Source organism: Apium graveolens, chromosome 2, assembly GCF_009905375.1.
Source record: "Apium graveolens cultivar Ventura chromosome 2, ASM990537v1, whole genome shotgun sequence".
NCBI classification, from domain to species: Eukaryota; Viridiplantae; Streptophyta; class Magnoliopsida; order Apiales; family Apiaceae; genus Apium; species Apium graveolens.
The window spans coordinates 157,342,791-157,355,939 of record NC_133648.1 but is presented as its reverse complement, the minus strand read 5'-3'; the positions used below and the strand labels follow the sequence as shown (position 1 = coordinate 157,355,939).

The window sequence follows — 13,149 nt, the reverse complement described above, 5'->3', positions numbered from 1 at the left end:
CAAATATGGTTCATCCTACATATACCACTTCACCTCATGCAGAAACTTCTTCTTTTAAGCGGATGTCAAATTAAGAGGCATTATATTGCTGACGAGATAGTTTACAATATCTGCAAACCATGGTTCTTCCTCCTGAATTGCAAACAACTGCTCATCCGGAAAAGATTCATTGATTAACGTCCTATCTTGTGAAGTAGAATCGGGATTCTCCAACCTAGAGAGATGGTCAGCTACTTGATTCTCAGTACCTTTTCTATCTTTGATCTCTAACTCAAATTCCTGAAGTAAAAGCACCCAACGAATGAGTCTCGGCTTCGAATCCTTCTTAGAAACCAGATAGCGAATAGCTGCATGATCAGTGAATACTGTTACTTTCGTACCAAGCAGATAAGATCGAAATTTCTCAAAGCCAAAGACTATAGCCAAAAGCTCCTTCTCAGTAGTGGTGTAGTTCAATTGGGCACCATTTAAAGTCTTACTCACATAGTAGACCACATGGAAAAGATTTTTCTTGCGCTGTCCCAGAACTGCACCTACCGCATAATCACTCGCATCACACAGCTGTAATAACTGGTACAGTGATCAAACTCTTCTTGAGAGTCTCGAATGCTGCCAAACATTCATCATCAAATTTGAACGGCACATCTTTCTCAAGCAAATTGCACAACGGCTTAGATATCTTTGAAAAGTCCTTGATGAATCGCCGATAAAAACCCGCATGACCAAGAAAACTACGGATTCCTTTCACAGAATTAGGTGGGGGAAGATTTTCAATGACTCCCACCTTGGCCTTGTCCACCTCCAGACCCTTGCTAGAGACCTTATGCCCAAGGATAATGCCTTCACGCACCATAAAATGACATTTCTCCCAATTAAGCACCAAATTAGTTTCCACGCATCTTTTGAGTACGGCGCGCAGATTATTCAAACATTCATCATATGAGTGTCCAAAGACGGAGAAGTCATCCATGAACACTTCGACATTATTTCCAATCATGTCAGAGAATATAGCCATCATACATCTTTGAAAAGTGGCCGGGGTGCCACATAACCCAAACGAAACTCTGTGAAAAGCAAATGTGCCAAATGGACAAGTGAAGGTAGTCTTTTCCTGATCCTCTGGTGCAATACAAATCTGATTATACCCGGAATAACCATCCAGAAGACAAAAATACTCATGACCCACCAATCTGTCAAGCATTTGATCAATAAATGGAAGGGGGAAGTGATCCTTCCTTGTGGCTTTGTTCAATTTTCTATAATCCATGCATACTCTCCATCCTGTAACTGTTCGAGTAGGGATGAACTCATTCTTTTCATTTGCGACCACAGTGATACCTCCCTTCTTAGGTACATATTGTACGGGGCTCACCCACGAGCTGTCAGAAATAGGATAAATGATGCCTGCATCTAGCCATTTCAGAATTTCTTTCTTCACCACCTCCTTCATGATGGGATTCAGTCTTCGCTGCTGTTCCACAGTTGGCTTACTACCTTCCTCTAGCAGAATTTTATGCATACAATATGAAGGACTTATCCCCTTGATGTATGCTATGGTCCATCCTATAGTCGATTTGAATTCTCTCAAAATCCTTAAGAGCTTGTCTTCCTCACTACCTGAAAGGTCAGATGAAATAATAACAGGTAACATAGATGAATCACCTAAAAAAGCATACCTCAAGTGTTCAGGTAATGGTTTGAGCTCCAAGGTAGGTGCTTCCTCTATTAATGGTTTGAGCTTCCCTTCAGCATTCTTAAGGTCAGAAGTACCAAGAGATTCAAATGGTATGTCCAGCTTTCGCTTCCATGGGGAAGCGTTCAGATATTGTAATTGCTCGTTGCTATCTTCATCATCGCTGTCAAAATCCCCCACTAAGGCCTTTTCCAATGCATCAGACATTAGCATGTGATCGAGTTCCGAAGTAACCGCAGTATCAATCACATCCACTTTTAAGCACTCCTCATCTTCTATAGGGAATTTCATTGCCTTGAATACATTGAAGGTCACATCCTGATCTTGGACCCGCATAGTAAGTTCACCTTTTTGCACATCTATCAAGGTACGGCCAGTAGCCAAGAAAGGCCTTCCCAAGATTATGGGAATCTTCTTATCTTCCTCAAAATCCAGAATAACAAAATCTGCTGGAAAGAAGAGCTTATCCACCTTGACGAGCACATCCTCAACTATGCCCCTTGGGTAAGTAATGGAACGGTCAGCCAATTGTAGCGACATGTATGTGGGTTTTGGATCAGGCAGATCCAGCTTTTTAAAGATCGACAACGGCATCAGATTAATGCTTGCTACCAAATCACAAAGGCACTTGTCAAAAGTTAGATTGCCAATGGTGCAAGGAATGGTGAAGCTTCCTGGATCTTTCAGTTTTGGTGGTAACTTTTGCTGCAGAATAGCGCTGCATTCTTCCGTGAGAGCAACGGTTTCAAGGTCATCCAGTTTCACCTTCCTTGCAAGAATAGTCTTCATAAACTTCGCATAACTAGGCATTTGTTCCAGAGCCTCAGCGAAAGGTATATTGATATGAAGTTTCTTGAACACCTCCAGAAACTTCCCGAACTGTCTATCCAGCTTTTGTTGCTGCAATCTCTTAGGAAAAGGTGGTGGAGGATAGAGCTGTTTCTCCCCTATATTAGCCTCAGGCAGAGTGTGTTCAACAATAGTCTTCCTTGGTTCCGCCGCTTTCTCCTTTTGCTTAGATTCTTCATCTCTAACTTCAGCTTCGACTTCCTTTGCCTTTTCAGCATCAGCCACTTTTCCAGACCTTAAGGTAATAGCCTTGACTTGCTCTTTAGCTTCCTTCCTGCCTGGTACTTCCGTGTCACTGGGAAGAGTGCCAGGTTGACGATTGAGCACTGCATTGGCTAATTGACCGATTTGATTTTCCAAGGTCTTGATAGAAACCGCCTGACTCTTGCACAACAGCTTAAGTTCCTCAAAATTAGCACTAGTGGGTGCAGCTGTACTTCCCTATTGAGGATATGATTGCCTTGTAGCATACTGCTGTGGTTGCTGGAATCCAGGTGGGTTAAACTGTTTACTCACTCCTTGCTGATATGGTGGCTGAATAGCATTCTGATTATTCCCCCAGCTGAAATTTGGATGATTTCTGTTATTAGGATGATAGGTCGCTGGCACAGGCTGCTGTTGTCGCTGATAATTATTCACATACTGAACAGATTCGTTGACAAGAGAACACTGATCCGTAGCATGAGAACCTGCACAAAGCGCACAAACCATAGCTATTTGATTAACTCCATACGTAGCCAGAGAATCAACCTTCATTGATAGCGCTTGGAGCTGGGCTGCAATAGCGGTGGCTGCATCAACTTCCAGAATACCTGCTACCTTGCCTGACGTCATCCTCTGAGTTGGGTTTTGATGCTCATTTGCAGCCATCGTCTCTATAAGATTATACGCCTCAGTATAGCTTTTAGCTCATAAGGCTCCTCCAGCTGCTGCATCGAGCATGGGCCGAGATTGGGCCCCCAAACCATTATAGAAACCAGTGATCACCATCCAATCTGGCATTCCATGATGTGGACATTTTCTCAACATTTCCTTGTAGCGTTCCCAAGCCTCGCACATAGATTCTGTAGGTTGCTGCGCAAACTGAGTAAGAGCACTCCTCATAGCAGCAGTCTTTGCCATTGGATAAAACTTCACCAGAAACTTTTGCGCAAGATCTTGCCACGTAGTGATGGACCCAGCTGGTTCATAATGTAACCAGTCTTTAGCCTTATCCCTCAGTGAGAATGGGAAAAGCCTCAACTTGATAGCCTCATCAGTCACGCCATTATACTTAAAAGTGCTGCAGATCTCGACAAAATTCCTTATGTGCATGTTGGGGTCTTCAGTTGCCGCTCCTCCAAAAGAAACAGAATTCTGCACCATCTGAATAGTGACTGGCTTGATTTCAAAGGTGTTAGCTTGAATAGCCAGATGAAGGATGCTTGACTCAATGTCATCAATTTTAGGCCGAGAAAAATCCATAAGAGCTGGATCAGCTTGAACAATACGATCTCCCATGTTTACTGGTTCTTTCTGCTCAGTTCCTGAATCCGACTCCTCAAAATCTAACTTCTCCGCAATATCAAGAACTTCGTCTGTCTCCTCAGCTGTATCTAAAGTCCTCTTGCGAGCACGAGAACGAGTTTGCATAAACGCTTGCTAAAGTACCGGAAACACAACCGAAAAGAGTAAGTAACTACTACGTCCTAATCACTGAGTCCTAAAGACCAATGATGGTAAGTACATAAACTAAACAAATATGCCGAGTCCCCGGCAGCGGCGCCAAAAACTTGTTAGGGCGAAAACACGCGCTAATATTCACGCAAGTATACGCGTTCGCAAGTAATATAGAATATTTTCTAGTTCGTTCCCTCAGAGACTCAGACTAAATTATTGTCTAATTAAACTCACTCACCAATGTATGATTACTTCTCAATGTTAAGATAATAACACTTAAAATTGTTGATTAAATATTAACTATAATTAACTACTTAATTAACCACTTAACTAACACTTTAATTTATCAATAATAAAACACTCATGAGATCACAACTTCATTATTACTTCCTTCTATAGCCATTGTTATTACCTTTAGCATGTGACAGTGATGATATTAATCGAATAACACGGAACTGATAAAAGCCAACTTTCATTGTACTAATACCATTCTACCAAGCATCCACAATTAAGATAGAAGTTGAATAGTCATCAATTATGTTGAGTTCCTATATGTCTACAGAAATTGACAACACAACGATTTAAGCTCAAGTTATTCCTTTTGATTACATAGGGTAAATAAAACTGTTAGAGTTACCCACTAATCATGCTCAACGTACATGAACCTATGCTAGCATGGCAAGTTCTAAATCTCAAGATCCACCGTCGCTTCACAAGAGATTAACACCCTATCTTATATGTTCGCGACGCACATAAGACGAATACGCACAACCAATACTAGATATCATGCAATCATCACACACTAAAGTATTAAACAATTAACTAAAGAATTCCATAATAAATCCGTTGCAACCCCATGATCACGATTAGCCCATAATAGAACTTATCGCCATCATGGGTTCTTATGAAATCATGACAAACAAACACAAGAAAATAATAACTAAACTAATTATATTAAAACAGAGTACGTCATAAGAGTAAATAAGTCAAAGCAAGAAAACTAGCATCCAACGAAACAAGAATCACAAGAAAATATGCTTCCTCTTCGTTGCGGTGTGCTAAATCGGTCTTCTTCCTTATCTCCTTCGCTTCTTGCGTAGAACACAATCTAAAATATAATCCCCTTAATACTCTCTGTGAAAACGTCTCAAATCTACCTATATAATAGTCCCATTAAACTCAGATTACATAGAAGTTGGAAGCCAAACAGAAGTAGAAGTCTAAAATAATTAATCTTTTTCCCCGACCCTGCGCGGCCGCTCAGCATAGCTGCGCGGGTGCGCAGGTTGCTGCGGGGCCGCTCAGCATTGCTGCGCGGGCGCGCAGGCCTCTACTGGAAAAAATCCAGGTTTGCTCAGTTTCTTCGCCGTAATCTACCCATTCCTTTCCTCTCGCAATGGTGAACACATGCCAAGGCTTATTCTTGATGATTCCTCCCCCGAAATGCAACTAATACCCTGAAATGCATAAACACTAGAAAAACGCATCAAATACACAAAATACTTGATTTCAAGACACCAATTTAAGCCATTTTAAGACGTTCTAAGTGGTATAAAATGCCACTTATCAGGATCCTCGCTACCAACTTGTTCCTTTTTAACTGGAAAGAATATAAACAACATCGCACAAATGAGCTAACTAGCTCAGCAAGTCACCATGACAAAACTGAGAATAATGATCATCAGGTAAATATGGTTATGATATCAAGTGAACAATGGATTATGATTTATAATTGGATATTATACTGTTATTTTAAAAACCAAGGTTAGGCTGCTGATCAGTCATGCACTAATCCCGAGCAAAGCACACAACATTGCTCTAACTATTGGATCCAAGGCATACATTGGCCTAACTTGACCATTATATGGTCTGACCACGAATCTGGTCCACAATTTTATAAAAACAATCCAATTCTAGCATAATAACAGAATAAGCAATAATAAACAATAAACAGAAACATTAACAACATTGGATGTTTCATAATGAAATGGTTTCAGAGTTCATGAGGATAAATATGGCATTTTCAAAGCATAGCTGTTGGGTAATGAAAGAATTGGATAACAAAGGAATCAGTGTTTCAAGGTTTCAAGGATTTTGCCTTTCAAAGCATAGAATACAATGGTTGGAGTGTGTGGGTAATTCGATTCAGTGTTCGGTATTTAGTTTGTATGTATTTGTGGAGTAGTATCGTATACTTGAGGTTCGTATTAGGGTATGCAATAATCAATGGCTTAGAAAGAATAGGGTTTACGGCTCAAGAGCAATAACTGGAATTAGGGTTTGGGTTTCAGTACTTCAAAGCACTTGCAATATCAACAGGACTACTAAGTACTACAATATCTCGAGAAAGTTCAGAACACGTGCCTGGTGTTAGCTTACTACACTGTACTCGCTTCCAATCTCAACCGTCTCACTCCTCAACTACCTGTTTCCCTTTCCTACGTCTTGCCTCTTCTGCTCACATATTAAAAACATCTATCAATATTCAACTCATATGATTCTATTCAACACATACTTCTATATACCCTTCGTTTCACCCAAATCCGATTAACGGATTGAAAGTTATGTAATGAACAAGTAAACATCGAATATATAGACCGACAGTCAACCAACAAGTCACATATAACACATAATACGTCACATAATCAATGATGTATCATCTATAAAGAAGTTTCGGGTCATAAATAGGCTTTCTGGTATTTAAAATGATTTTTAAAACATTTTTCGGAATTAAAACGGGTCGTTGGATCAATTTTGGGTTAATAAACAGGGTTCGGTTAGCCAATTCTGGCTTCGAAACAATTTTATAATAATTATCGAGCCTTGGAAATAATTTAGAATAATATTTTAAAGCTCGAAACTATTTTTCAGAATTTTTAAATCATTTTTAAATAATTAAATCTAATTAAATAATTAACTAAAATCAATTAATAATTAATTAAATCAATTAATAAATTAATTTTTGAATTAATTGACCAATTAATCAATTAAAATTAACTGAAATTAATTAACTAATTAATTCAGATTTATTTTCGAATTAAAAAATAATTTTCGGAATTAAAATAATAAATTTTAGAATTTTCAGAAATTAAAAACAAATTTTTATAATAAAAATAAATAGGAAAATTGATTTTTAAACATTTTTAAAACAGGAATCCAATTTTTGCAAAGTCTGGAAATTTCAGGGACCTAACTTCATCATCTCCAAAAGTACAGGGGCATGTTTGCAATTTTGCAAACTCCCACCGTCGATTCGCTGGAGTGTGGCCGGAGAACACGATTTCGGCCACCTCAGGCCACAAAACTGTCCAGAATTAATCTACAGGTTACTAGCAACTTATACATGCAATCAAAATTCAATAATCATCCCTATCCTGGCCGGGAAATGGCCAAGAACATCGCCGGTTTCCGGCGAACATCGTAAAACTTAAAAACACAACTCCCTTCAATTCACTAATCCTCTGTTAACGAGCTATATACCAATCGATTGCAAATTTCATAAGGAACACAACCCACTATAAATCAACAGCTAATAACCCCTGAATCAAAAACCCCCAAATTTCAATTGAAAAATTCATACGGGTTATAAACCCTAATTTTGAAATTCGAAAATCAAACTCAAATTTGAACATGTTATTGAACTCCAAATCAGACGTATAATATATCAAAATCATCAGGAAAACAAGCTCTACAACATGCAATCATCAAATCATACAAACAACCATCCGAACAAAAAATCATATTTTTAATCAAAATAATTCGAAAATAAATAAAAATATATAAAATCAACCTTTGATTCTGCAGTAAAATAGGTTATGGAATCTGATAGAGCTCTTCAAGACCTTCAAATCTGGTACTCGAGCTTTTCAAACAAAGATCAATAACACCTTCAAAAGTTGGTTTGATTCTTGGAACAGTTTATGAATATATGATTTTTCTCTGTAAAATTATATAATTACGGAATTTATGAATTTATGAATTTATGAACAGTCTACAAATGATTTCGATACGAAATAAAATACGGTAAAAGGCTATTTATATTTACGGAAAATTAGTATCCCGTTGGATCATTCCGGATATAAAACGGTACGTTTATTTATAAAAACTGATCCAAATGGTATCGATTTTCGGGATAATTATCCAAATCAGTACAATTTGTACTGCGGTCTTGGTCTCGGCACCTGGTTACACGTATTACGAAGTGATAATTGTGATAGTTTAATAAAAAGCTCCCGTTTATTAAAAATACGAGTTTTATTGATTTACCGAAACAAATATTGTATCGAAAATGTTGCGCCGGGACCCGCGCAGGATAAACCGTATGCCGGATCGAAAAAGTCGAAACATGGAAAATGCTCGGAATATTACAATTGGGTTAGGAAGGAGTTCTCGGAAGAGTTTCGGGTTCCAAAAACATAACAACGGGTGACGTCGGTTGGTTCCTGTTTTTATAAAATAGATTTTAAATACCCGGAAACAGATTTTATAAATTTCATATGATTCTTATAAATTCATAAATCAACATAAAAATAATTAGGAAGATATGACAATTATATATATTTTATTTTGGACATATAAAAATTAAAATACTCAATTAATATTATTTTTGAATATCCAAATACAGATAACACTTAACAATTAATTCACAGAATATATACTGAGCACATATAATAATTATTTAATAGCAAAATAATTACACGATATATCCCGGATATTACATCCTTCCCCCCTTAAAAGGATTCTATCCTCAGAATCTCCTAATAAAACAAGTGAGGGTACTTTTCTCTCATATTACTTTCTAACTCCCAGGTTGACTCTTCAACCTTTGGGTTTCTCCACAATACTCTTACTAACTTTATTACTTTATTCCTCAATACTTTCTCTCTTTCCTCTAGAATCTCTATCGGGCTCTCTACATATGACAAATCTGCCTGAAGCTCTTTTGACTCATATTCTATTACATGCTTGGAGTCTGGATTGTACTTCTTAAGCATCGATACGTGAAAAACATTGTGAATGTGCTCCATGTGTGGTGGTAACGCCAATTCGTAAGCTATTTTGCCAACGCGCTTTAGGATCTCAAAAGGTCCGACATATCTTGGGCTTAGCTTTCCTTTCTTTCCAAACCTCGTTAGTCCTTTCCAGGGTGATACTTTCAGTAATACCAAGCTTCTTTCTTCAAATTTCATGTCTTTCCTTGACTGGTCTGCATATTTCCTCTGACGATCTTGTGCGGCTATCAATCTCTTCTGGATAATTTCAATAATTTCCTTTGTCTGCTGTACCAATTCAGGTCCAAGTATCTTGCATTCTCCTACTTCATCCCAGTACACTGGAGATCTACATTTACGTCCATAAAGGGCTTCATAGGGTGGCATCACAATACTGGCGTGATAACTGTTGTTATAAGCAAACTCTACCAGAGGTAAATGCTCGTCCCAACTTCCTTTGAAATCAATAGCACAGACACGTAACATATCCTCGATTGTGTGGATCGTTCTTTCACTTTGGCCGTCTGTCTGGGGGTGATAGGCCGTACTTATATTCAGTCTTGTTCCTAAACATTCTTGAAAACTCCTCCAAAATCTTGAATTAAATCTTGGATCTCGATCAGATACGATAGACACAGGAACTCCATGACGAACTACAATTTCCTTTAGGTACATATGGACCAGCTTGTCGAGCAAAAATCTTTCATTTATAGGCAGAAAATGAGCTGACTTGGTAAGTCTATCCACTATAACCCAAGTGGCATCGTGATTAGCCCTTGTCCTTGGTAATCCAACTATAAAATCCATGGCGATATGTTCCCACTTCCACTCTGGAATCTCCAATGGTTGTAGCAATCCGCTTGGTCTCTGATGCTCTGATTTAACTCTCTGACACGTATAACATTTTATAACCCATTCCGTAATTTCCCTCTTCATATCTGGCCACCAATAATTTTCCTTTAAATCCCTGTACATTTTGGTACTCCCCGGATGGATGGAATATCTTGAACTATGCGCTTCCTGCAAAATTTCATTCTTCAGCTCCGTTACTGGTGGAATCCAAATTCTAGAAGAAAACCTCAAAATACCTTGATCATCCTTTTGTGTGCATAATTCTTCACCTACTAAACGATTTATGTCTTGATCCATTATATCTTCCTGACATTTCTTTATTTTCTCCAACAATTCCGGCTGGAAAGTCATACTGTACACTTTAGCGTCCTCAGGCTTGCAAACTATAATCTCCAATTTCTGAAATTCCTTATATATCTCTTCAGGTACTGATAGCACATTCAACCTTTCCTTTCGAATTAACGCGTCTGCTACAACATTCGCTTTACCGGGATGATAATTAATCGAGCAATCATAATCTTTGATCAATTCTAACCATCTCATTTGCCTCATATTAAGTTCCTTTTGGGTGAATATATACTTCAAACTTTTGTGATCTGTATAAATCTCACACTTTTCTCTGTAAAGGTAATGTCTCCAAATCTTTAAAGCAAACACTATGGCTGCTAGCTCCAAATCATGAGTAGGATACTTCTGTTCGTGTGGTTTCAATTTCCTTGACGCATACGCAATCACCTTGTCATGCTGCATTAGAACACATCCTAATCCTTTGTGAGAAGCATCGCTATAAATTACGAAATTCCTTTCATCGTCTGGAAGTGACAAAACAGGTGTCGTGATTAATCGTCGCTTCAACTCCTGAAAACTTTCTTCGCACTTGTCGTTCCATATAAATTTTTCATTCTTCCGTGTAAGCTTTGTCAATGGTGTTGCAATTCTTGAGAAATTCTGGACGAATCGTCGATAATATCCTGCCCAACCCAAGAAACTTCTTACCTTAGTGGGTGTTCTCGGTCTCTCCCAATTCGTAATTGCTTCGATCTTTGTCGAGTCCACTTTGATCCCTTCGTTATTGACTATATGTCCTAAAAACTGAACTTCTTGTAGCCAAAATTCACACTTCGAGAATTTAGCATATAACTTCTTTTTCCTTAAAATCTCTAAAGCTGTCCTCAAATGTTCCGCATGATCCTCTTCCGTCTTCAAATAAATTAAAATATCATCTATAAACATAATAAAGAACTTATCCAAATACTCCTTGAAAATTCTATTCATCAGGTCCATAAACGTTGCCGGGGCATTGGTCAATCCAAAAGACATTACTAAAAATTCATAATGTCCATACCTCGTTCTGAAAGCTGTCTTTGGTATATCTTCTGGATTGATCTTTAGTTGATGATATCCTGATCTTAAATCAATTTTGGAGAAGTACTTGGCTCCCTTCAATTGGTTAAACAAATCGTCAATTCTAGGGAACATATACTTGTTCTTGATTGTAAGCTTGTTGAGCTCCCTATAGTCGATACACAGTCTCATGCTTCCACCTTTCTTCTTGACAAATAATACCGGTGTACCCCACGGGGACATACTGGGTCTGATTACTCCTTTCTCCAACAGCTCTTGCAATTGCTTCGCTAACTCTTTCATCTCAACGGGCGCCATTCTATACGGGGCCTTGGATACTAGTTCTGTTCCAGGTGCTAAGTCGATTGCAAATTCAATTTCTCTATCTGGAGGAAGTCCTGGCAATTCGTCGGGAAACACGTCTGGAAATTCATTCACTACTGGAATATCTTCAAGTTTTGCTGGCTCCTGGCTTTTGTCAATCACATATGCTACGAAATGCTCGCATCCTTACCGTAATAACTTCTTGGCTTGAATCATTGTTAAGAACTTCTTTACTTGCTTCTGGCCCTTAAACGTTACTATCCTTTCGTCTGGCGTTTTCACCATTACCTTCTTATTTCGACAATCTATCTGGGCATCATGCTTAGATAACCAATCCATCCCTAATATAACGTCAAATTCTCCTAACTTAAATGGTATCAAATCTACACAAAACTTACTACCAGAGATCTCAATTTCATAATTCCCACAAACTTGATTAACAGATATACGTTCTTGATTTGCTAATTCCACCGTCATTATTTCATTTAAATACTCAGCTGGACAATTTAACTTACTAACAAAATCTTGTGAAACAAACGATCGAGTGGCTCCCGAATCTATTAACACTGTAGCACATAAAGAATTCACATTAAGCGTACCTGCCACGACATCCGTATCCTGGATAACATCCTTCACAGACATGTCAAAAACTCTAGCCCTTGAAGTCTCATTCACTGCTGAGGTAGATCCCATAATCCTCAATGCATTACTGACTGGGGCTGGTGTCTTGCAATACCTGGCCATATGTCCTGGCTTTCCACATTTGAAGCACGTAATCCAATGGTTGGAACCTTCACTGCTGGATTCCAGATAGACTGATCCTTATTTGCTGGCTCTCTTGCTGGCTGATTTCGGCACTCCCTCGAATAGTGCCCTTTCTGGTTGCATTTGAAACATTCCACATTTAACTTATTACAAACTCCTCCATGCTTCTTTCCACAAACTTGACAATCTGGAAAAGTTAGTCTCAACTGATTTGGTTGATTCACATTAACTGGACGGTTGCCTTGGCCTCCGTCGCCTGCATTCTGTCTCCTGAAATTAAAATTTCTCCCTGGCTGAAACTTGTCCTTCTTAAAATTTGGAAACTTCCCTGGTTGTAACTGACCCTCACTTCCCTCAACTTTCCTTTTCTTACTTTCCTTCTCCTTCTGTGATAACTCACTCCCTGTCTCCGCGATCATGGCCTTCTGTACCACTCCTGCATAGGTCTCCAATTCAAAAATAGCTACCTTCCCTCTGATCCATGGCTTTAAGCCTTGCTGGAATCTCTTAGCTTTCTTCCTGTCAGTATCCACATACGACGACACATACCTTGACAATTCTTCAAACTTACTTTCATAATCTGCCACCGACATAGTTCATTGCTTCAACTCTAAGAACTTCAGCTCCATCTGATCCTGGACAAACTGAGGAAAATACTTTTCTAGAAAACAA

At 38.5% G+C, this 13,149-nt stretch overlaps 1 non-coding gene across 1 annotated transcript; it reads left to right on the top strand.

The window, feature by feature from the left end:
* The first annotated feature begins 3,542 nt into the window (after positions 1–3,542).
* LOC141709528 (small nucleolar RNA R71) lies at positions 3,543–3,649 on the top strand. Its single transcript, XR_012570099.1, has one exon. It is a non-coding gene; the product is annotated as a small nucleolar RNA R71 (small nucleolar RNA).
* Positions 3,650–13,149: the final 9,500 nt, after the last annotated feature.